This window comes from Gavialis gangeticus, unplaced genomic scaffold (genome assembly GCF_001723915.1).
Source record: "Gavialis gangeticus isolate Ggan-Ray unplaced genomic scaffold, GavGan_comp1, whole genome shotgun sequence".
Classification (NCBI taxonomy): domain Eukaryota; kingdom Metazoa; phylum Chordata; order Crocodylia; family Gavialidae; genus Gavialis; species Gavialis gangeticus.
Genome location: NW_017728992.1, coordinates 207,265,931 through 207,291,833, shown reverse-complemented (window position 1 = coordinate 207,291,833; position 25,903 = coordinate 207,265,931).

Below are 25,903 nucleotides of genomic sequence, written 5' to 3'. Positions count from 1 at the left end.
CTGACTCCAGTGTCCACATCTTTAATGAAGATGTTGAACAATATGGGTCCAAGGACAGAGCCTTGGGGGACCCCACTGGCCACAGGGCACCATGATGAGTGACTTCCATCAATTACTACCCTTTGGGTCCGACCACAGAGCCAATTTCCCAGCCAGCGGATTATGGTGGACCCAAGGCCATAATTGGCCAGTTTCGCCAAGAGGTGACCATGGGATACCAAATCAAAGGCTTTTTTGAAGTCAAGATATATGACATCAATCTTTTCTCCCTTGTCCAAGTGATAGGTCACCTGGTCGTAGAAGGAAATCAGATTGGTCAAGCAAGACCTACCCGCAACAAACCTGTGCTGCGTATCCCTCAGGATATTGCCTTTAGATAGTCTGTGAAGGATGGCCTCCTTGTTAATCTTTTTCAAGACTTTCCCTAGGATAGAGGTCAGGCTGATGGGCCTATAGTTAGCCGTATCCATTTTCCTCCCTTTCTTGAAGATAGGCACCACATTGGCCTTCTTCCAGTCTTCGGGCACTTCACCAGAGCGCCAGGAGCTCTCGAAGACCCGTGCCAGGGGCTCGGCTATGGTTCTCGCCAGCTCCTTGAGTACCCTGGGGTGCAAATTGTCAGGGCCAGCTGAATTGAAGGTATCCAGCCTCTCAAGATGTTCCTTCATGAGGTCAGCATTGATGGGGGGAGGGGATCTCCCTCACCTGGGCCTCCCTGTCCTGTGGTGGGCATGGGCGTCCCATGGGACTGATGAAAGACCGACGCAAAGTACCCATTTAATAGGTTGGCATCAGTTGTCAGTTGCCCCATCTGGTTCAGCAGGGATCCAATGCTGCCCTTGCTTTTCCTCTGGCTCCCCACATATCTGAAAAAGGACTTTTTATTGTCTTTGATGCTCAAAGCTAGTTGGAGTCAGTTGCAGCCTTGGCTTTCCTGGTTTGCTCCCTGCAGGACCGGACCAGTGCAGAATAATCCTCCTTGGAGGTGAATACCATCCTCTGTCCTTTGTAGGTCTTTCTTTTTCACCTCAGGAGGTCTGCTAGGTCCCTGGAGAGCCAGGGGGGCTGCTGTGCCCTCTTGCTGTCTTTCCTCCGAGATAGAATAGACTTAGCTCATGCATTGAGGATCGCTCCCTTGAGGAGGACAGGAGAAGGCACACAAGGAGGCAATGTTGTGCAAGTGTAGTCATAGGACTTGTAATTTAAAATGACCCCTAACTAAGTAGACTTAGCAAGTTAGGCATTGGGAGAGAGTCCCTTAGTTAAGTAGCTAGTTAATCAGAGAAACCCAGGGAGGGCAGAGGCTTGTCTACAGCTCCACAAATAAAAGTTATTGTTAGCTTTTCTCATTCAAGTATGCCTATGCTATTGAACCCACTGATCACTACACAAGGGGCACATACAAGTCCCTAAAGTCACAGCTGCCATCTGTCCTGTTCACTAGCTGCGTCCTTGGGCAACCATTCCAAACCCCCCACTTGCCTTTCATCCCTGCTTCTGCACTGTGTTCATGCTCTAAGAGATATGGCTCCATGCAATGCCTTAAGGAAGAGAATAGGATGGTTAATTTAACATATTTCTTCTTGTTCTCACGGTCCTTGGATCAGAGACACGGAAAGCAAGGGGAAGGGCTGGCTTCACAACTCGTTCATCTTAACGTTTCTCTTGAATTCGTGGCACGGTTGTGCAGTGGAGCAAGATGACGGCTCCACGTCTCCATCTGCCAAGAACCATACAGTGCTTCTGTCTGCCTGGCCCCCCACATACAGCAGCTTACTCTATCCATCTCTATATCTAATTTTCTATCCTCATAGCCAATCCATCTCTTCTTCCCATGTGCCTACCAAGGCCAGGTGATCACCCTTTGACTTAGCCCATCCTAACATATACAGGGAGGGCAGGAGGGGAATAACACTGACTCTTATGCCCATGTTGCACTGCACAAATCCAAAATCTGTTGCAGAAATGCTCCTAGTTCCCATCAGCATAAAAAAACCCACAAAAAACCTTGGTGCCTGAACCCTCACAGGATCCCCAAGACTTGGGGAAAAGCAGAGTTATCCAAATTCTTCTCTCTGCTGAGAAACGATGGATGGTGAGTGAAGCACACTATTGCCAGGAACTGCCAGGCCCTGCTGAACAAACCTCTGGCTCAAAGCTAATAATAGACCAGAGAGAGCATGTGAGAATAATTAAGGGGAAAGATTTAGAGAGGTTGCGATCTAATAGACAGTCTGGAAGTGATAAAGGAATTATCCAGCTGTAACAAGCAGGCTGGTCCCTCAGGACCCCAGTGGAACATAATAAGAAGCTAGTTACTGAAGGAAAAAAAGCAGAAGGTGAAGTTTTTTATATCTGAAATATTTACACTATCTTATTACATGTCAGCTTCCTTATAATCTCATGGAAATATGCCTGAAACACCCAGGGCAGCATAATAGAGAGAGGTAACAGTGGGAAGACTCTAAAACGCCAGCCAGTTCCTGTAAAGCGCCCTCCTCCTTTGGCCATGCACAAAAGGCCAGAGCAAAGCGAACACAAAAGCATGATTGTAGGTATGGCTTAGGAACCAGGTTTCTAGCAATGGCCTCATTTGTCTGCACCTGGTGAGGAGGCAAAGCAGCTATAGGGAGATGAGCAGCCCTGCCAGGTTGCAGTGAAGGGACTGTGTTGGGATGTGGGAAGAGCTCATTACAGATGTTTAGGGTAATGTGGTGATGAAGGGTGCCTAAGTGCAGACAGGCTGAGATACTGGTTTTGCATTGAGACGGATGCAATGGGAAACAATTACATGGTGATGAAGGGTGCTTAAGTGCAGGCAGGCTGAGATGCTGGTTTTACATTGAGGTGGATGCGATGGGATGCAGCCACATGGTGATGAAGGATGCATAGGTGCAGGAAAGCTGAGACGCTGGTTTTGCATCGAGGCGGATGCAATGGGATACAGTGCAATGGGATGCGATGCAAGCAGCTCCCTTTGGAAGTGTTGCAGCTCTGGCCACATGTTGATTCAGGCCAGATGAGGCTTCCAGGATAAAAATGCCTTACACCCAATTGATTATTGGGACCACCTTTAAGGAGGATTCTCAACCTTTGAGGACAAGTACAGCCACCCAATGGTTTTAATCGACACCGTATGCCCCGCTCTCTGTCTCAGTCATGTCTCAGATGCTTCTGGTTCCCTTACCCTTTAAAAACAATTGCAAGGTTATTCCATTTTGTAAGCCCTGTCTACGTAGTAGTGCAGATCAGCGAGTGCATGGGATATTCTTAAAGCAAACTTGAAAGGGTTAGCAATCTTTGTGGCTAGTCAATGGCTTGATAGTTTGCAGGTTTTTCATAATGTCTCTAGCCAGGGAGGGGCTGATAGGGAATGGATTATAGTGGACATGCCCTGTCTATACAAGCTCCCTCTAAAGTATCTACTGCTTGCCACTGTCAGGATAGTGGGTTAGATAGACCATATGTTGACCCAGTGTGGCATTGCTTATGGTCTTAACCATTAGATTATAGCATCGTCTGGATGGAATAACCTGCCACCCCCGCTATGAAAAGTCAACCGCGAGATAGCATCCCCTAAAATACTTTGCCTGGACTCCAGATCATGGGGCTGGGCATCAGGACTCCTGGGGTATATACCAGGCTCTGCCACTGATTTGGAGCACAACCTTGAAAACAAATGCCTAAGCCTTTGTGTGTCTCAGGGCACCACCCTAGGAATGCAAGGATAATAATACTGTGCCTAATCAGATAGAGGACTGCCCCGATAGCTCATATGTGACAGCTGTGCGAATGCTTAGAGAGCACTGGTTTCATGGCTGTCTGCAAATCACACTCAATTCCCTTCATAAGGGCTGCAAAAGAGCAAAGTATTGCCTTCCTTTTCCCTCCTGTTTCTATTTAAGACCTGACCTGTGCCAGCAGTGGAAGGCAGGAGGTGCTTGACCTTGCTACCCACTTTCCCGTAGCCTGACACAACTCAGCACTTGACGCAGTGCTGAAAAATCACTCCCCCGGAGAGCCTCCTGCTAGCCAACTCGGTGACGCTTTCTTCCCCCAGCCTGGAGAGTTATTGGACTGAGACTGGATGCTCTCTGTGCCAAATCCCAGCTCTCCCATCTTTCTAATTAGAGCTGGGAAAGAGTGGAACCGGCTCATGCTCGTTTCCTGTAAAAGTGGCAATACTCTTTGATTAGACTTTTTAAGGTTTTCTATTGCTCCAAGGCAAGTACTGCAAAACCAGCTGTGCCTCCTAGATTTGCAGTCTTTAATGGGTGAAGCTTTTTGAAAACAAAAGGTGGTGGGAAGCCTTGAAAAGCCTTGATAAGCTGTGACCCTGAAGGGTGATATTCCCTTGAGTGACAGTGGCAGCACATGCTGGGCGCAAAAGCAAGGAGGTCTGAGATCTATGGGAAATCTGTTTCTGACTCAGGAGCTTGCAGGTTGCAGTTGTGCTTAGATTGAGCACTGGTCTTATGATCCAGGCCACATTTCCCCATCATCGATTGTGGCATTTCAACTCTTGTGACCTTATTGCAACCCCCACGGTATTCAGAGGCAGATACTCAGCTGGAGCGATGGCCATTTGCATCCCATAAGAGCCTTTGGGGCTTTTGTAAAGGACCTAGCTCCTGGAGTCATGTTGTTTGAATTGCACCTCGCCACTTCTTTTTACTGTCAGGGTGGCTAGGATCTGGAACCAACTTCCTGGGGAAGTGGTCCTCACTCCTACCTTGGATAAATTCAAAAAGAGGTTGGACAAACACCTGTCTGGGGTTGTGTGATCCCAGTGTGTACTCCTACCAGTGGCGGGGGATCAGACTAGATAATCTGTTCAGGTCCCTTCTGACCCCAAACTATTATGAAACGATGAAATTTCTAGCTCCTGTGGTTGAGCTGCAAGCTTAACTCCCTGCTCCCAAGGTATTTAACAGACTGGGAAAACAAACAGCTAATAAAGAGGGTCCCAAATAAATGCATGTATGTTTTAATCACGTGATTTTTAAGCAATCCCATGAATTTGATGGGCCTGATTCATGGTTTTTTGAATAGTTTGTGTTGGCAATGCTGTGTTCAAAGTCCATGTTGAGCAATCAGATGCATTTCAAGAGGTCAAACATAGTTTTTCACTGTCATCATATAACCTTTCTGCCCTGCATTTACATTATCCAGCGCTAGACAGATTGATTCTGCAGCTGATACTACCTCACAATACTTCTGGTGCCTTGCTTCCGAGTCAGTTATCCTCCATGCATGCACTCCATCCATTCCTCTTATCATAAAAACCCAGCCCCTGAATCTAGGCTTCACCTCCACTCATTCTGGAGTGGGTTTCAGCTTTCTGAAGCAAACTGAGTGTGGGCAGAGTAAATGATGAAGGGTTACGTGACTGCTCAATCCTTAACTGCTAATTTCCAGACACGGGGTTATTTCCATGGGGGCACAATCAGGTTTTGTAAGGAAACGGAAGTGTAGCATTGTCTTTGAATGCCGGGGCGTAGGACTGGAAAGGACTCTCCTGGGCTACTATGTCCTTAGCCTTCATTGTGAAGGGATCTGTTTGCTGAAGAGCACGCTGTCAAGGACAGATGGTGCAGGAGAGAGCACGTGGCATGGCTGGGTCCTGGCGGTCCAGTCTGAACTCTCTCCAGACCTGTTGGTCCACCTTTTGCACTGAATGCAGTGTGGAGCCGTACCCTGCATTGTATGAATCTGTTGCAAGTTTCACAGGATCTGGTGGCTTTATTTCCCCTTTGGAAAAGTTTAAAGTAAGTTCCTAGCCCTTGAGGTTGCAGAAAAAGGGTTGGAAATGTGAAACAAGTGAAATAATTAAAAAAAATAAATACATCAGAGACTCCACAACCGTTTCTGTTTGGGATCCCATAAGCATCCCTGTGCTCTCAAGCAGGTCTTTATGGACCGGGCTGTGTTCCCTCAGCCTCTCCCCACCAGTCATGTCCCCCTGCCCCACAACCATTTTCATTGCCCTCAGCTGGATTCTCTCCAGTGTGTCCACATCCTTTCTGCAGTGGGGGACCACAGCTGGACACAGGACTCCAGATGTGGCCTCCCCAGTGCTGAATAGAGGGGAAGGATCAGTGCCCTCCATCTGCCAGCAACGCTCCTACCAATGCAGCCCCGGATGCCGGTAGCCTTCCTGGCACCAAGGGCGCACTGCCGGCTCCTGTCCAGCTCCTTGTCCCCTGCCCCCCCAGGTCCTTTTCTGCAGAGCTGCTGCCCAGCCAGTCCCCCCGAGCCTGCACCGGTGCAGGGGATTGCTCCCCCCTAAGTGCAGGACTTTGCATTTGTCCTTGTTGAAATTCTGGCATTGCTTTACCTCTCTGCATGTCATTTACCTGCAGCCTTTGGTGAGAGGTAAAACAAGTAATTCACTTGTATATGGGAAGCGCCGGCAAAACATCAGCACTACATAGCAGGCAGATATTTTAATCAACATGCATCAGCTGCTCAATTTGCTGCACTGAGTGGTCTGACTGGGGGTTTTCTGAATCATTGCTCACCTGCCACCAGGAAAGCGGTGTCCTGGAGGAGCCCAGGATCATATTTTGCAAATACAACGTGTCTCCTACAGCTCCCACGCAGAGAAGGGATGGGTGCCCCTGCTGCAACCCCTGCCTCCACCAAGCACAGCCCTTGCTTGTATAGTGGGAAAGGCACCCCAGCTTCTGTCTGGTGTATGTCATTACACGGGCTCTCGTTAGCTGTTTGAGTGATCCCAGGCACTGCAAACTGCAGGGAGCAATTTGAGAGCAAAAGTAAGAGGGAATAAACTGCAGGCAACAAAAGTAATTTGTAACACTCGAAACAGACGGGCAGCCGAGGCTCTGGAAAGACGTACATTTTCATGCCCAAGCAAAATCAGTGCACATCAAATATCCTTGCCCTCCAAGGGACTGAAGGCAGAAACCACATTCAAAGAAGAATAGCCGGCAACGCTCCTACCGATGCAGCCCAGGATGCCATTAGCCTTCGTGGCACAAAGGGCGCACTGCTGGCTCCTGTTCATCTTCTTGCCCAGTGTAACCCCCACTGAGTCAGATCAGTGTTAAATAGATTGTGTTTGAAACAAAATAATTCTGTTTTGGAACCAAGATTTCTAACTGTTGTCGCTGGATTATGATTCTCTCCGATCTATGAACCCTCAACCCGCATTTCTACACCCAGCCGCATCTTCTGTTCTCAGACTTACAGCAATGGAGAAGCTGCCTTGTCCTTGGCTAATGTGCTTTTAGGGTTAATTATTCTCGCAGCTAAAAATTTGCCCTTTTCTTGTTCTAAATGTGTCTGGTTTTAGCTTCCAGACGCTGGACTAGTCTCTGCCTTTTTCTGCCTGACTGTAATTGGGCTAAAGGGAGAGGGGAGGAGTTATACATATCAATAAAAGGGAGATGTAGACTTAAGGTGCAGTGAGGTCTGGGGGGCAGAGCACTCGGGAGACCTGGACTTCCTTCCCGGCTCTATCACAAAGCCGATCCATGACCTTGGACGAGACACTTTAGCCTACACTTTCCTATGTAATTTAGAAGGCTAATGGTCTTCAACCTCCATTACAGGGCAACCTCAATAGGGCTTCTTCAACCTCCATTACAGCCCTTTAAGGAGAACCAGGCACCCCTTTATAGCAGTGTAAAGGAAGGGCACCAACAGAGGTTGGGGAAATGGGCTGTGAGTGGGGAGAAGATAGGAGCTCCTGCTGCTGGAGGAGACCCAGGGGACTGATTGGGGTAAGTCTGGGGACAACTGAGGCCTAACAGGTTGCAAGGAAAGCCAGCTTGGCTGTGAGCCTGTTCAGAAATATTCATAAGCTTGAAGAGGAAGGAAGTAGCCTGGGGAAGAAGAACCAGAGGACTTGCCACATGGGAGAAAGTCCAAACTCTGAAATGGCATACCGGGTGGTCCAGTAAAACCTGCCAACAAGACTCTCCTCTTCAGAGACCTCAACCCTGAATAAGACCTAGAGCTGGCAGGCAAGATGAGCTAACCCTAACCCTAACATCTGGGGAGAAGGGCTGGCTGGAGCAGGAAATGCAGATGTTATCACATCTGGAGCCAGGAGGTGGTGTGAGATGCTACAGCAAGAATCCAGGTTCATGAACAGCATTAAGTATTTTAAATGAGCCTTTTTGAATGTGGAGTGAAGTCAAGCCCCACTGCCTTTTCTTTTTTGTGAAAGAGCAACCTCAGTATAGCCGGGACACCAATGGTTAGGGGTCCTTCTTCTGGAGTTTGAAGGAGCAGAAAACAGACTTGGACCTTGATCATGTACATGGAAGTTGGATGCTTTAGCTGCAAGACTGCAGAATGGGTTTGAAGTGTATTTTCTATCAATATTTCAATATACTGATCAGAGAGACCAGGCCTCTCAAGCCCAATGACTGTTCACCGAGCTACGATGAAGGACACCGCAAATTCACACCTTAGTGTATTGCTTGGCAGCTTGTTCTGTGGGGTTGTCCGCTGATGTCCTTCCTATCTGAAGCAGGGCCACCTCCTTCCTTCTTTCCTCCATGGGATGATCATTTTATGGCATTAATGTATAAACTCATGGTTAACAGGGAGAGTTCCTCCATCTCCAGGCTCCCTGTCTGCTCCAGAAGAAATTGGGGTGATTAACATACTCGGGGAGATTTTTATTTCTCATTTCTTACCCTGTGTATGCTAGAAATTTGGTAGTGTCCTGTTTCTGGGGGACACTGTACATCAGGGTCAGCTCTAAATGCTCCTGGCTTTGTGCTGCAACCCATTGCAAAAAAGCCAGGTGAAAATGCTACCATCTGAGCTAGACAAATGACCAACCCCCCTAGGCATATTTAGCTTCTGGTTAGCATTCATGTGCCCTAGTATGACTGGAACTCACTGGTACATTTTTAGCTATATGGCAAATCCCCTCATTGCTGTTCCTCTGGTCTCTTAATATTGCTTTAAGTATGACTGCAGCATCCACTGCAATGGCTGAAATCTCAGCTGCCCTTCCCCAAAGAGGCTGACCAGCTTACTGTTTTTACCCACCCTAAGAGGTGGTCTTGACAGTTTTGTTGCCAGGATAGCTTTGTTTTATACCGCACGAGATTTCTTCCATGCTATATTGTCCCACCTAGTTCATCCAATGTCTTATCTTGCATTACTTCATTCATTTTGAAAGCAGCGTGACTGTCTCCTGGCATGAGTTACACCTTTATAATGGATGCACACGACACACAGAGAGCTATTTGGGTGCAGATACTCCAAGTCAACCTTCTCATTGTTGTCTAGACCAGCCGGACATCTAACAAAGAGGATTCCTTGGACCATATCAGAGCCCCAGGCTACCCTATGCATGATCCCAGCTGTCCTCACACACCCTTCTCCCCAATATATCCAGATCCTGCTACCTGCTACCCACTGCTCTCCCTAACTACAAGGACTAGGCTTCCCGTGTCCCTCTCTGCCCTGAACAAGAGCAGCTACCAGCCCACTTACACAGCATCATAGCCACCTGTGTGCAAGGACTCATGTCCTAGGAGTACAGTGCTTCCCTTTCCCTGGCTCTCCAAAGGAGCATTTTTCAGGTTCACCTTCTCCAGTGATCCATACTGTTCAGGCTTTCTATCTCCGGCCATCAGGGAGGATCTTCTTCTTACCCCCTGAGACATCAAGTAAAACACAGCTAGCAGCTGCAAAGCAAAGCAAGGCAGATATTCCTCAGAAGCCTTGAGGTAGCTCCACTTTCCCTGTTAGTCTTCTAACTGCAGCTTGCTCTTCTTCTGCACTTGCTCCTAGTGCCATTAAGTGGATCCTGTTTATTAACCCTAACACTAAAACTGTGTCAGGAGCCACTGAAGCACAGGATAAGCAGGATAAACAGGTCTCAGAATGACCGAGGAATCATGTCACATTTAAGGTCCCAGGAGCAAAAACTCCACGTTTTCATTGCGTGGAATACAGGTTAGTTTCTGCAGCTCCTGGTGCCTTGGTCCTTTCCCTACATTAACGCAGGAGAATGGTCCATGGTGACCGCCCAAGCCTTCAAAAACATCTTCAACAAGGACAAGTGCAAAGTCCTGCATCGAGGAGGGAGCAACCCCATGCACCGGTGCAGGCTGAGGTGATGGGCTGGGCAGCAGCTCTGCAGAAAAGGCCCTGGGGGGACAGGGGACAAGAAGCTGAACAGGATTCAGCAGTGCGCCCTTGGTCCCTTCCAGCCCTCATTGTCTATGATCCTATGATCTTTTTGGTGATGAACTCTAAAGCTTCATTGTTTGGGGGAAGAGAGCAAAAATTGGTGCATGGGACTTGTCAATGGGCCTAATATATAATTCAGGAAAATTAACTATGCAACTCCATCAGCTTTATGGTCTGGGTTGCTAGTGACTGCTAGCAGCAGCACGCATCCTCACGACATGCATGCTCACTGATGTATCAACTTTAAACTGGTTGGCTGTGGGTGAGTAGTGATTGGGGATGCTTAGGATCCAGAGGGTGGTGGCCACATACTTGTGCACGCAGAGAGGTGCTCTCAAGTAGGTGGTTTTTCCCCAGAAGCTCCAGAGTTGATCTCTGCACAAATCTTGAGAAAAGTAGACTCCCCTACCTTGACGATCTGCTGACCAACCCAGGTCTGCAGCAGATCCTGCTCCTTCAGGTAGCTTTTAAATCCCAGCAGAGATGTTCCACCCCATGAACTCACTTCAGGAAAACAGCCCGTGGAAGTCAATGTTTGGTGCCACTCTCCTCATATTTGCATCCAGGTGGGTCTCATCTCTCAGGTCCTCCAACACCACCCTGCTCCATGAGTCCCCAAATTTGTGGAGCACCCTGTCCATGTTAATGACTGTTGGGATTATGGTCATCAGAAACTCCATACTGAGCTGACAGCAGTTTGGACAGTAAAGCTAACCAGATGCATGAGGGGATGTCATGGAAGGAGTCCTAGATTTCCAGTTGGTTTTGAAAGGCCTCCTTCACCCATCAAAACAATCCCAGGATGCATTTGCACCTCTTGGCAGATACAGGATGTTGCACTGCAAGGTCCCAAATGGAGAAAATGCAGATCTGTGTGGACTCAATGATTCATGAGGGAAGTAACTTAAAATGGTATAAACCAAGCAGTGTGGACACACTCCAGTTAATTACCACAGCATAGCTAGAGCCATAAATAAGTCCAAAGTCTGCTCCTACTTCTGTTATGTCAATGGAGAGTCATCGGATGACTTCAATAGGTCCAGGATAGGCAGAGGGTAGCTGTGGTGGTCTGAAGTCAGACTAGATTTGCACCTTCTAGACTAACAAAATCATGTTAAATGCATCACCTTTTGTAAGCAGTGGCTTGTTTTACCAGATGCAATGATGGGACTGCCACTGCTTGCAAAGCTTATGCATCCCTGATTTAGGTAGTCTAGAAGGTGCAAATCTGCCCTGCCTTCTACAGGACTGGCAATGGGTTTAAAAATGACTGGGACCTCAACTGAGTTGCTTTAAAACTGCCTGTCCTGAGTAGGGTCCACGATGACAGCAGTAAGGAAAGAAGGCGTTATAAGGAAGGACGTGGGAGAAGGAAGGATGCAGAATAAGGGAGTCTTTTCAGGTCCTCTTCAGAGCGCAGGATACACCTTTAATGCAGTGTTTAGGAACAGACAGGTGGACTGCTTTGCCAAAAAAAACCCAAACCAAAAACACTTAATGCCTCTTTATACCTTGTAAAGTAGGAGAATCTGATTTATCAGTAGCACTGATACGTGAGGTCGTTATTTCGACCAGGAACACTGGTATCTCAGAGGTGACATGCAGCAGCTACGTAGCAGGGCATAGCAACCATTTGTTGGATTTAACTGTCTGCTTATCTTGCCCATTTGTGACTTCAATGGCTCATGCTGTGTCTAAGCTAAAGGATGATGCTACCGAAGAACAAATGGCTGAGAACTGGCCCTGCATATATTTAGGCTAGAGTGCTGCAGATGGTTTCTGAACCTCAGAGGTTGGGGTACAGCTCTCTGGTATGAGTAATGGAGGCAAAATCCTAATTAAGTTTAAGATGGAGCATGGCCGGTTTACGCAAGGCATCGTATCGTGCAGCTGCCGAAGACGCAGGGACTGGAGCGCCTTCCCCTCCCGCATTTCTGTCAGCTACTGAATTATCAGCATACATTTCTGTAGCAGAGCAGAACCATTGCGTTGCTTCTCCTGGGTCTTAGCTTCACATTTTGAACAGCAAAACCCTGCTGAGCTTGTCAGATCATCCAGATGCATTATCTCTGAGAGTTAAAATGCTCCATGCAGGATTCTCTTGGTTCCTTCAGAAATCTCCCAAATCCACCCTGGTATTGAATCCCGCCTTTCAGCAACTCCTCCTATCCTCTCCCTGAGTTCACCCACCAGATCGTTCACTGCAGGAGTTTTTATTTTCCTGGCATGCCATTCTTAAAAAAACAAAAAACGAACCCCCCCCTCCCCCCAACTCTCTTCCAAAAGTTTTAACGATTCTCTGCAGACAATATGCCATCTGTATATTTTACCTCCATGGCTTCTTCTAATTTAAATGAGGATAAATGCCACTAATGAGTTCTGAAAGGCGACGACTCTGAGAGAATGAGGAATGAGCAAAGGGGGAAGTGGCTGAGAATCTCAATCAACCATGGGGTGGGTGATCTGTAAGGGAGGGCTCTGGGAGCCAGGAAAGAGATCCAGATAGGGTATGGACACACATAACACTGATACCAGTTTAAATACTATTTAAATCTGGCTTACAGGCCTGTTACACCAGTCCAAAGCTGCCTGGAATGGTTCAAAAGAGTGCCTGGAAAATAAAGGCAGACAAGGTTCTTTGGGTGCATGTGATATCTTTTATTAGACCAACTAAATAGTTGGAAAAATTGTGCTTTGCAAGCTTTCATGCACAAACACTCTTCTTCAGGCACAGGAACCAACAACCCTGGAAAAGAAAGTACTCTTTAGAATTGGTTTGCTACAAGCCAGTTCAATACAGAAAAAGCTCTGCTATCCAGCACCCGTGGGGAATGGGGGGTGCTGGATACCCAAATATGCCGGTTACCTGAGAGGCGTCTTTGCCTGGTTGGGCGGCTGCCCCTCCCGCCACATCCAGCGCACCAGGCTTTCACTCCCTGGCGTCAGTGGGCCAGGGGACAGGGAGGGGGGCCGTGTGCAGGCTGCTTTGCCCTGGGCTGTGGCCTGAACTCTGCAAAGTGGGACTCGGTGAAACCAGACATGGGACTTCCAGTTTTGCTTTTGATTCATCTACCAGCATGCCGGTTAATAATGTGCCGGATAACACGGCTTTTACTGTATTGCATGTGGACACCAAGTGTTCTGTGATGTGGGTCTAGTTGGTCCTCCAAGCATCCCACACTGCATTGCTCCTCACCCTCCCATGGATGTCACTGGCCACTCTAGTACACGGCCAGAACTCTACTGCCTCCCCTTTTAGGATCAGAACTGTAGAAAATGAGGCCTGGGAGGGACCTCAGGAGGTCACATCTAGTCCAGTGGTTCTCAACTTTTTTGTATCAGGACTCATTTGTAAACATCGATGGCCAGTCCCGACCCAGTGCCCCGTGCTCCCAACCAGCTGCCTCCTGCCCCCAGGCCCCAGCCAGGCTGGAGCTCTGACAACCTCCAAGGGAAAAGCTTTGGTTTCCCACTTTTTTCTCCTTTTTTAAAATTTGTTCATGAATTTTTCATAAATTCTTGCGACCCACGGGTTGAGAAACACTGGTCTAGGCCAACCCCCTGCTCAAAGCAGGACCATCTTCAACTAAATCCCAGACAAGGCTTTGTCTAGCTGGGTCTTAAAAACCACAGTGGATGAAGATTGCACCCCTCTCTAGGTAGCTCCATCCAGTGCTTTACTACCCTCCTAGTGAGAGAGTTTTTCCTAATATCCGACCTCAACTTCCCTTGCTGCAGCTTGAGCCCATTGCTCCTTGTCCTGTCGTCTGCCTCCACTGAGACCAGCCCAGCCCCATCCTCTTTGCAGCCCCCCTGCAGGGAGGTGAAGGCTGCTATTCAATCCCCCTCGGTCTTCTCTTCTCCAGACTCAATCAGCCCAGGTCCCTCAGCCTCTCCTCACCAATCCTGCCTCCCAGCCCCACAACCATTTTCATTGCCCTCCGCTGGACTCTCTCCAGTGTGTCCACATCCTTTTCGTCTCCTTTGGTTGGAAGTTTTTATCACTGATCTCCCTTGCATTGCTTGGTCAAACGCTCCTTCTAACAACTAGCTCTATCCTCCCTCCCTACTTGACCATGAGCCCTCATGTCATGTGGTAGCAGAGGGGCCAAGTAGACCATGACCCCTCATGCCCCCAAGCCAGCTAGGTTGTTACGTGTATTTGTTCCCATATATGGACACGTAAGAAATGAAAACTATGATGAGATAAAGAGATGTTGGATCTTAATGCTTGAGATAAACCATTTGAGTCCTGTTCTGGGTCTAAGGGATAGTCAGGCTGTTGGCTGACCCTCCGCACAGAGGTCAGCTCCTCCTTTTGTTAGCACAGCCCAGCTCCCCATCAGTGGTGAGATGAGACATCACTCTGCTTCTCCTGGATTGCATTATCCAAATCACTCTATTCCTGACTTCTCTGGTAAAAGCCTATGACAAAGGGTGGAAACACTGGTTTAGCAAAAGGAGCGAGATTAGAGCATTAATGAGTGTTTAAGTGGAAACACCTGCACTGAGTGTCATTAGTGTTATTAACAGCCCTTTTATTCTATTACCATGGAAAGTGTCATAAACGTGAACACCAGGAAAATGTTTTGCAGCCTTATGTTTTCCATTCCACATGCCAGAGAGATTATCGGGCCTCACGTGAATGAAATCATTAGCTGGAATTGCTTTAATCTCTCCTTACAATCACCACTCCTGCATCCTTTCCACTCCTGCTTCAGCAGGGGGGGAAGCGGAGAACGCAGTGAAATGTTTCATTAATGTTGATGAGGAGTCACTGATATTAATTCATTTGGACTCAACTTATTCTGTTCTCAGCTGGAAAATGCGCTCATGGCCAGAGCTTAGAAGTAGCTTGGTTGTGGCTTGAGTATGGATTGTATACAATCAGGGACGCAGATGGAGGTACAAGTCCCTGAGCCCTAGAGAGATGGATTTCACTCGAGCCATAGTTTTGCCACAGTTTGCAATGGGAAACAGGACTGAGCTTTCAAAAGATCCCATGTATAATTATTACATGCTTGCTTATAGAGAACCTAACATTGTGGGATCCAGCACCATTATTGAAACTCTTAGTGTGCAAGCACACAACCAGGGGTGGATCTGGGCGTGGGAGGTTGTACCCCCATTTCATTCCTGCTCCACTCAAGGTTTAAAGTCAAGTGCCTGGCAGTGGCAGCAGCATTTCTATTCAGGCCCTGGCTCACTAAAATACACCTGATTCCTCCTAAAATCTCCACCACAGGCACTGACGACCCCCTCTCCTTTTCTTTAGTGGTTCTACCAATCAAGTTATTCTTTGTTCTGCAGCCCCTCTCTCTGTTAGCTGCTCCTGGTAATGGAGCTCCTATTTCACAGACTGCTTTTAACTGTGGCTGGAATCATTAACTGAGGTGTGGAAATAACTTTTGGTGAAACACTGGATGCATTGTCAAGATGCTGGAGAGGGCTGGATTTTGTTTTATGAATTTGAAAGAAATGTCCATTTAATTCTAACGACTGCAGGACATTAGATTTGTTAATGAAACAACTTCTGATTACTTTTGCTGTTTTTTTATACATATGATATAGCAAAATTATGCACATTTTAGTACATATGTATGTAACAAGAATCTCCTTCTTGCCAGCACCTCCCATTTTGTGCATTTCTTTTAGCTTCTGAGTATTGTCAGAGACCTAGCACACTCATTGCATGGGTGTGGCAAGGCTCAGAGCAAGCCAGAAACTTGAAGTAGCTTTCTGTAGGAGAAACCCACAAACTACATCTACATATCAATTAAGCTCAGTGTCACTAAAGAAAACAAAAGAACTAAAATCTCCACTTCAAAGACTGTAAATATATCCTGGTGCTAACCTAACTCACTTACTGCCCCCAGTAGCCTTTGATCCTCACTACCGCGCGCTGCACTTTTATGTATTTCTCACAGTGCATTTTTATATTTCATCTGTCTCATCTTTGCCATGGTATTTTGTATTTATATTTTATACATCTAAACCCATAAGGAATGTACCCCCTATAGAATGAAGTTACACCCTGGACCATTTTTTGAAACTGCATTGAAATTGTAATTTTAAAGTGATGAACTCTGCTATACTGGGCTGGTCCTTTGAGTGAATGGGAGTATGTATGATGATCAGTAGGAAATTAAATGACAAAGCAAGGGCCTCTCACTGCTAATTGACAATAGCCTAGCCAGAGGAATTTACTATTCATTACAAAGCTCTACTCTACAAGCCATTTTAGGCTAATCAAGCCAAGGAACTGATTTCTGGAACTGAGCACCCACCCTATTGATTATTCCTGTAACCCATGGCAATACAGCCATTGGGGCAATCAAGTCAATGGTGGACTCCCAAAACTACACCATGGGGCAGAACCTCCAGTGACTGTGACTAACAGCTGGCATGCAGCTACTCAAGACCCATGTGGGACAGTGACCTCCAGATTGAGCAGCCAAGATGATGCTGGGGGAATCACACAAGTATGTCAGAAAGGCATAAAAAGCACTGAAGCGTGACCCTCAGTGGCACCCTGTCATGCAGCATCTGACCTACCGAGACAGAAGGACAAGCAGGCAACCCTCTTCTGGAGAAGAGATGGTCTTGAAGGATGCTGACCATCAACAGCAGACTCCCGGGCCTCGGATAGGCATATATACTAACACCAGCGCTCTCACAATCACTACAGCAGCTACTATACACTATACTACATGGATTTAAATGACATGGGTTTGAGTGTGTGTGTGTGTGCGCGTGCGTGCGCATGTGTGTGGAAGGTGACTAGAACCCCTCATAACTCGAAGTTTGCATTTATGATTTTATCGGTAACTCTATATTCCATACAATAAATTAGAATTTATTATGATCCTGTGAGTTAGTCCTTTGTATCCAACATATATTGTTTTTTTACAATCACAGAATCGCAGAAAATGAGGGTTGAAGGGAGCTCAGGAGTCCACGTCTAGACCAACCCCCTGCTCCAAGTAGGACCAGCCCCAACTACATCATCCCTGCCAAGGCTTTGTCTACCTGGGTCATCAACACCTCTGAGGATGGAGATCCCACAACGTCTCTAAGGAACCTGTTCCAGTGCTTCACCACCCTCCTGGTGAGAAAGATGTCCTAATATCCAACCTCAACTTCCCTTGCTGCAACTGGAGTCCATTGCTCTTTGTCCTGTCATCTGCCCCCACTGAGACCAGCCCAGCTCCATCCTCTTTGCAGCCCCCCGGCAGAGAGGTGAAGGCTGCTATTCAATCCCCCTCAGTCTCCTCTTCTCCAGACTCAATTAGCCCAGGTCCCTCAGCCTCCCTTTACCAGTCCTGTCCCTCAGCCCCAAACTATTTTCATTGCCCTCTGCTGGACTCTCTCCAATGTATCCACATCCTTTCTGTGGTGGGGGCCCACAGCTGGACACAGGACTCTAGATATGGCTTCCCCAGTGCTGAATAGAGGGGAAAAATCACGTCCCTCGATCTGCTGGTAACGTTCCTACCGATGCAGCCCAATATGCTGTTACATTTCTTGTTGACTCACATCCAGCTTATTGCCCACTGTCCCCCAGCTCCTTTTCTGCAGAGCTGCTGCTTAGCCAGTTGGTCCTAAACCTTTTTCTTTTATTTTAAACTGAATAATATAGCCCAAGGCCCTAAACCTATTAGTAAAGTTTTTAGTTTCTTTTTAACTTGAGAAAAATATCTCCTGTGGTGTATGTGATGATGAACCACACTATCTGCTCCCCTATTCTGAAAATCCCATGTACACATCGGCAGCTATCACGTGCAGCAAATTAACCCTAGGTTTTACTCTGTATTAAGGAGAAGAGACAGGACCAGCTATTCCAGCTGCCTGCAGTAGGTACTTGGGCACAAAATGGTAGAAGAGTTTGGAATAAGCAAGAGGCTATTCTGAATAAGACTGACTAGGGGGGTAGACACGCAACACTTTCTATGTCGTTTCTTTCCTGGGTAATTTAATGCACAGTAAACACATAGTGTGTCTATACTGTTAGGTGCAACACAGATAAATAATAAGAATTGTAGGAGTTATTTCTTTTGGGGTCTTTACTATTATTATCAATAGATTAAAATAAAAGGAATTTAAATGGAATACATTATGGGTGGATGTAGGAGTGTGGGGAGGGGATATAGTCAATGGGACTTTTTCCTTTGGCTTTAACCAGGACAGGATGTTACCCCAGGAGAAGATGGGCACACATCAATAAGCGCCTACTCCATTGTTAGCTGACTTGCATTTATAGTTGGCAGAAGTTGTGTTTCAGCAACTTGAATGCAAACAAAAGAAAAAGCAACTAAAAAGCATGCACAATCACTTTCTGTGTCCAATTCAGATGTGCAAACTTACACACGCATGCTAACACGTTCATGCTGTGACAGGCACATGCCAAGTGTACACATGATGTGCTTGAGAATTTGCCAATTTGCAGGACCACGTCCCCTTCAGATCCTGCCAAAAGGACTTGGCACAAGTAGGTCAGTCTGGGCAAGATCAGCAACAGTGAATATCAATGATCCTGCGTTCGTGCCTTGAAACACTTCATTTTCCTGCGCTGGAGGATTTTGCTAACCTTTAATTATTGTAAGTCTGCTTCCTATGGAATAACAGAGATGCCACTGATCTAGGCTGTATTTTCAGCATGTTATGATCAGCCTGTTCTCCGGGAGAGCATATAGAGACTCCAGGAATCAGGACCCATGGTAGAGGTGATATCTTTTATTAGACCAGCTAGATTCTCCATATACTGTATGCAGTGAGGTTTATATCTAAGGAGTCCGAGACTAATTCTCAATTGCTAGCTTGGAGGTTTGATTTGTTGTGCTGTCTTGAGCCATATTGTCCATCCCAGGCTCTTCAAAATCAGAAGTGAGGCAGAGCCCCCAAAAGCATGAAACTGGCTGAAAAAATATCATTTAAAAATAACACATTTGATTTTTTTTTTTTTATTTGCCATTTGGGTTTGGAGCCTTTATGGTTTATGTTTTACAGCTTTGCTTTCTCCCACTGACTGGGAACTCTAACGACTTACAAGCTTCCTCATCGTCATCTCCAAAAAGGATATAGTAAAGGTGCAATAAGTCCAGAGAAGAGCAATAAGGATGATAAGGGGATTGGAGATGCTTTTGTACTAGGAGAGATTAAATTGTCTGGAACTTTTCAGTTTAGAAGAAAAAAAACGGAAGAGCAGGGATATAATAAATGGCTAGAAAATCATGGATAACATGGAAAGAGTAGAGATTTATTCTTGACCATCTCTTGTAATACCAGAACTAAAAGACACACAAGGAGATAATTAGGGTGGAGGTTTCACACTAACAAAAGGAAGTTCTCTTTCACACAGCATGGCATTAACTTGTGGGACCCCTTGCCACAAGACATTTCAGAGGCTGGTAATTTAAAAGGAGATTGGATGAATTCATAACAGACAGGTCCATCAGGAGGTATTGAATGTGGTACTAAGACTGCAACCTTCAGATTAGGACTTCCTAGGTCTCTGAAAGCTCAAAGTTATAGGGAAAGAAAGACAGGGGGTTGATCCATCTACATAAGCCTGGCATAAATACTTTTTCCCCGTGACATCCACTCTGCCACAGGGCAGTGAGCGAGCCTGTGGACTGATTCAGTAGGGCATTTCTGATTGTTCTTGTTTAGTGTTTTGCTTTAAATGGAAACTGGAATAAATATTAAAAGGGTTATGATAACACCCTGGGACTTGTGACAACATCTGGAGAGGTGGCAACAACTTTAGGGCAACAGTAAATGCCGCAGAACAGGTTGATTTCCTCTGACCCTGAACAAGGAGCTTGTTAAGAGAAAGAAGAGGGCATGCCAGGTAATGCTGGAGGTGCTGCCATGCAAACATGCCCCGTGCCCCTTGCATGTTGCACATAACCATTTTGCATGCTTGGGATGTGCCTCAGTGCCGGATATAGGCAGACAAGATTCTTTAGATAGATGTGATATCTTGTATTGGACCGGCTAAATAGTTGGCAAAGTTGTTCTTTGCAACCTTTTGGGAGCAAACACCCTTCTTCCTGGGTGTCTTCCTAAAGTTAGTCCCAAGTCAGTCCACACACACAGTGTTACTGCACATTAAGGCATCTACACATGCGTTACTGCATAGTAAAAAATTGGGTGTAAATTTGATACCCACATGATGTAGGTATCAAATCTAGGCTCATGTTGGTATAAGTTGCCATATTTACTGTGCAGTATGGGAGTGCACATGTAAACGTGTGCCTGTACTGTGCAGTCACTTTGGTTACTGCGCAGTAAAAGTGGACGTGTATACATGCCCTCTGAACAGCAAGAGTAATGGCAGCCATGGGAAGAGACAGAGTCTCTTGTCATACCCCGATAGGAGACAAGTGTAGGGGCTGGAGTAAAAAGCAAATTCTGGGGTCCCTGGTGCTGGTTTTAGGCTTTGGGGAGGTGAATGCTGGGAGAAGGGGGACCTCCCTGGCACCGGCTGAGCCACCAGCTATGGTTTGGAAAGGGATCCCTGAAGCCCTTTCCTTTGGCCTGACGCATTGCCTGAAAATGGAGGGGAGCACTGGGAAGAGGGCTATTCCTCAGGCTAGGACAGGAGAAAGAGAGATGGGGCCCCCAATACAGAAACTCTCTCTGTATAAGGCAGGCTCTTGTCTGGATCTGGTGCCTTCTTTTTTCATCAAGGGCTAGGAGGGGACCTCTGTGGTGACCTGGCCAGGCATCAACAAGGATCTTCCACTCCTGATGTGATCACAGGAGGGGCAACGCTGGCATGATTCATACAGGGATTTGAACCACGTGAAAACATAGTTTTCCCCCAATCTCAGGGTTTTATTCGTGCTGTGGGACTTCTGAAGGGGAGCAGTGGCAGGGAAGGTCACAGGTGTTCTCCAGGTACCTGAAATCCATGGCTTGAATTTTATTTGCTAATGTGCCAGGAGGCAGCTGATCCATACATCCATACGTCCCATGTAAGGGACCAAGCGGTGCCTTGTATTCAGGTGCTTGCAGATACTTAGGGGCTATAAGTCTGCATCGCTACACAGACCGGCGGTCGCACAGCCTGCTGACGGCACGCGGTGCATCGCAAATGCCTACTCCTGCCTGCCATGCTTTTTGGCTCAGGTCTGTGCCAGAATTAAAGTCCACCACCCTGCAGGGATGTGTCCTTCCAGACCGGTGTCATGTGGGCTTTTGCTCGCTGCAGGTGCATGGAGATTTGCTGCCAGAAAAGCCAGCTGCTGGCGGGACAGCTGGACCTGAACTCCTGTAAGTCAGCAGAAGAGGTGGTGGGTTGGCTGTGGATGCAGCCCTCCGATTGCTTTCACTTCTGCAAGAGCCATGCTGCAAGCTGTGGCTGCACATTTCATCCATAGATCTCCAGGCTCATTGCAGCCTGTCGCTGTGTTTATTAACCCCAAGCACCCAGGGCTTGGAGGTAGCATTTCAAATGCCGTCAGGTGGAGACGGGATTCGGAAGGACTGTCACAGCACTGGCCCATAACTGTTTGCTCACTGAAGCAAAAAACATCTGCCTTCCATTCACCTTGCAGCAGCCTTGGCTATGGAGCCGTCAGCATATCTGCATTTCCAGGATGCCAAGGGTGTGCGAAGCCCTTTTGCTCTGCCATCATTGATTAAAATATGCAGCCAGAAAAATCATAGAGAAGTGGAGCTGGAAGGGACCTTCAGAAGTCACATCTGGTCCAAACCCCTGCCTGAGGCAGGATCATCCCTATCTAAACCATCCCAGACAAATCCATAATCTAACTTCTTAGTAAAACTACCATCAACCCTGACACAACACAAGACATCACACCTGAACCTGCCGCAGGGAAAGCAGGGGGACCACAGAAGCCGATGTCTGTCTGATGTAAAAAAGATGTTAATATATGCTGGAGGGATCCCAGGTAGAGGCCTTGCCCCCACTACAGAAGAAGGCAACCCCCCCATAATCTGCACCAATCTGACCAGGGGGTCAAATTCCCCTCCTGACCCCAAATACAGCATCAGTCTGACCCTGACCAAAGGACCCTCCAGCTTTAAGTCCCAGCAGAAGCACTGATACATCCCAGTCACAGTCCCCATCCTGGGCTGTGGCTAAGACCTAAGGCCTCTGAGGCAGGTGTGAAAAAACACACCTGACATCACAGAAGTAGACACATTTCAGCCTTGGGGCTGCCAGGCCTTGCAATGTAGAGGTCACACGCAGATCTGTTTTGAGCTGGACCCAGTTCTCTGGACCTAGGAGCATAGCATCCATATGTCCCATGTAAGGGACCAAGCAGTGCCTTGTACTCAGGTGCTTGCAAGCACTAAGGCTAGGGACAGAAGTTACACATAAACTGGTTTAAGTGATCAGAAACCGGTTTAAACCTGTAGCAGAACAGAAGTTCAATGAAAATCAACCCATTTCCAAATAGCTGAAACTGGTTTGAGATAAACCTGGTTGAATGTAGTAGCAGACTGAACTGATTTGGGTCAAACCAGTTTATGCAACTTCTGTCCCAGACCTCAGGAGGTATAAGCCTGCATCTCTACACAAACTGGTGGTCCCACCTCCTGGATGGCACCTCCTGGGCCATAGGGTCTAGTCTCCAGCTGTGTACCCCATGTCCTAGAGACTCCAGCCCTGTCCATGCAACCCAGCTGCCACACATCATGAAAACAAGCCCAGTAGCACCCAGCAGTGAGCTACAGTTAAAAGGCTGGGGGAATCGAAGCCCTGCTAATGCCATCCTACCGGGAGATCTTACACCTTCAGCTCTCCTGTGAAATGGGAATTTTTATTTCCACCTAGGTGAAAGTTTACAATCTTTGCATTCTCCTATGCCTGAAGAAGTGTGTGTGTGCCTGAAAGCCTGCAAATAAAGAGTTTTGCGGGGGGGTTTGCAACTATCTAGTTGGTCTAATAAAAGATATCACTTCTGCCACGAGTTCTGATTCCTTTTGCCTGTAGACCAATACAGCTACAACCCATCCCCCTTGCTACTGCAATAGCAGGGCAGGTATTCGGTGAATATATGTTTAGCTATAGCTGTATAACTTGCACGCACTGGAACAGAGAGTGGGGCGGTAACACCCACCCACTGGTGGGCTGTATTGTCCCACTGATCAAACCAAGCGCATCACATATGCCTGAAGCCTAGAGTTCAAATCCTGCACCAGCCTTCGCTTATCTTGGTATCCCTTTCTCCTAAGTAGCCATACTTCTGACAGCCACATCCATGCACTCTGTTGCACTGTTCTGGTGCAGGCAGGCTGCAATGTGGCTTGGGACATACCCAAGTTAGCTTTAAACTAGGCAGCAGCCTCACCATGGCAGGATGGTACTCAGGGCAAAAACCCACTCCGCAGTGAACCATCAGTGGCTGACCCTACCGAGGCATAGTGGGATAAAGCGCTGGATGTGGCCTCTGTCATCTGCTCTTGGCTCTGCCCATGTGCTTAGGTGAGGAGGAGCAGAGCGATGGGCTCTCCTGCCTTTTCACTCACCAGCTATGCCAAGCCATGGGAGCAGCAGGCTAGGATGAAGCTGGACCGGGAAGTTCTTGGGCTCTCACACTCCTGATGGAGACAAAACAGCCCCTAATGGAAGAAAGGAAATGGAAAGGAAGAGGACCATGGCTTGGTTCTTGCACAGGAAGATCTGCCTTGCTGGCCCTCCCCTTTGAAGGGCGCCGTGGACCCTTCACCAGCATTGTGGGCAGAAAGGAGATGACCCCAGAGGGGATGTGCTTCTCCACCACGACATCCCCACCAACTTCAGACCCCATGGACCACAAATGGTCCCCCCCACAAGTCCTCCCTATCCTGAGCAGGTGGCTTAGTGTGGAGAAGAGGTGGGAGCTGGGGGGAAAGGAGGAGGAGAAGGCGATTTAGGTAGACCGCCCCTCCCTACCAAGGACAACAACTCATCCAGCTCAACTCCAGCTGAAAATCCCTCTCTACCACCAATTGCACATCCCCCCTGCATTGTGTTCTCTGTCCTGGAGGAGACATCCGAGGGCTAATTTATGAGGCTGGTTTTGCAATTACACTGGGGGCACGTGCGACTTGCGACTCGTGCCAGCCACAAAAATTGCCTTTCCCATCCCTGCCCCTCCTTCCCGCGCTGGCCTTTTGATCAACCCTGTTATTATAAAAAAACCCAAAGACGACCCCACAATTCCTATTTCAGTCATGTCTCCATCATACCCTGCTCCTTTTCCCCCCTGGCCATGTTCACCGCCCTTTGTGGCTCACGGTTTATTTGGATGCACATATTTTTTTTTTATTGGATGCTCCACTCCTACATTTAATCACGCCAGCTGACAACGATGTTATTAAACTATAAAGCATGGGAGGGGGTGAGTGTGTTGTGGAGTGAGGTGAGAGTGATCAGTGCAGCAATCAATTATGGGCTGCCGGTGAGCGGCTGTCTGCCTGGGATGGATTGAGATTTGTTCTGTATTGTGCTGTGAGACGTGGAAAAAATCTCATGTGAGGTCAAGCCAGGACAGCCAAGTCTGGCACCATCTGAGACTGCGTGAGCATCTCTGCAATAAAGAGTGATGGGGGGTCTTCTTCTCAGGCAGTGTTTTTCATTGCAGCGTGTATGTTCGAAAGGACATAGAGGCCAGATCCTATTCCACTTGTGAGCGGGCTCAGCATCTCAGGCAAGGGTTTCAGCTGTGTGAATGGATAGGAAAGGCTGGGTCTTAGCAGTGCCTGATAGATGCAGGCAGCAAGATTGACATGCCGCTCATGGGGAAAAGCAGGGGTCACTTCTAGTCCCAGGTCTTATTTATAAATTATCAGGGACAGGAGTGGCTTTTGTTCTGCGCACCTGGGGCCTGTTCCTAGGTGGGTACCTGAAGGCACCACAGCACCAGAAATTAAAACCATTAAACCCCCCCCCCAAAAATCTTCCTGACTGCATCCCTGCAGCCATGTCCACCATCACTCCCTCTGCAAAACTCAGGATGACTAAATGATAGGCTCAGTGTTATTCACTCAGCTCTTGAAGTGGCACCATGGGAGCAAATTGCATTGCACCTAAGGAGAGGCTTTCCATCTCTGATACTCAATCTATTTTCAGCTAGGAAAGAAAATCCCTGTGGAAATGCTCTGAATCCATATTTACCCTGCTGTAGTCTTGCCTCGCCTTGTGCATACAATGTTCCAGGAGGATTTTTTTTAATAGATAAAATATGAAAAGTCCTTTGCTTGAGCTGGACCACGTATCACACTAAGAACTCTTCTTTAACACAACGTTAGAGCAAGGTTTATTAGCAACCCTCTCTGAAAACCCCTCAGTCATGCATGAAATACTCCTATAAAGTGCTTCCAAATAAAGATCTACATGCATGAGACAAGGGCCAGCACAAGCAACATTGAGTATATATGGCTCACTGTGATCTGAGGCTGTTAAATCATCCCATCAATCAAAGACCTGAGTTCTGATCCATTAGCTTCAGGATGAGGCCAGTTATGCAACACTGATGACAATAAATCACAGTATTAATGGCAGAAGCCTAAAGAATTCCAAATATTTCTCTCCAAGCTGCTGCCTGCTCTGTCCAGTAACAAGAGTCCCATTTTGATCATCCCTGGTTAGGACAATTATTTGCTACTCAGGTCCTGGCTCACAGCTCCCAAGAGTCATGGTTGCAAAGAGGACGGAGCTGGGCTGTTCTCAGTGGGGGCAGATGACAGGACAAGGAGCAATGGG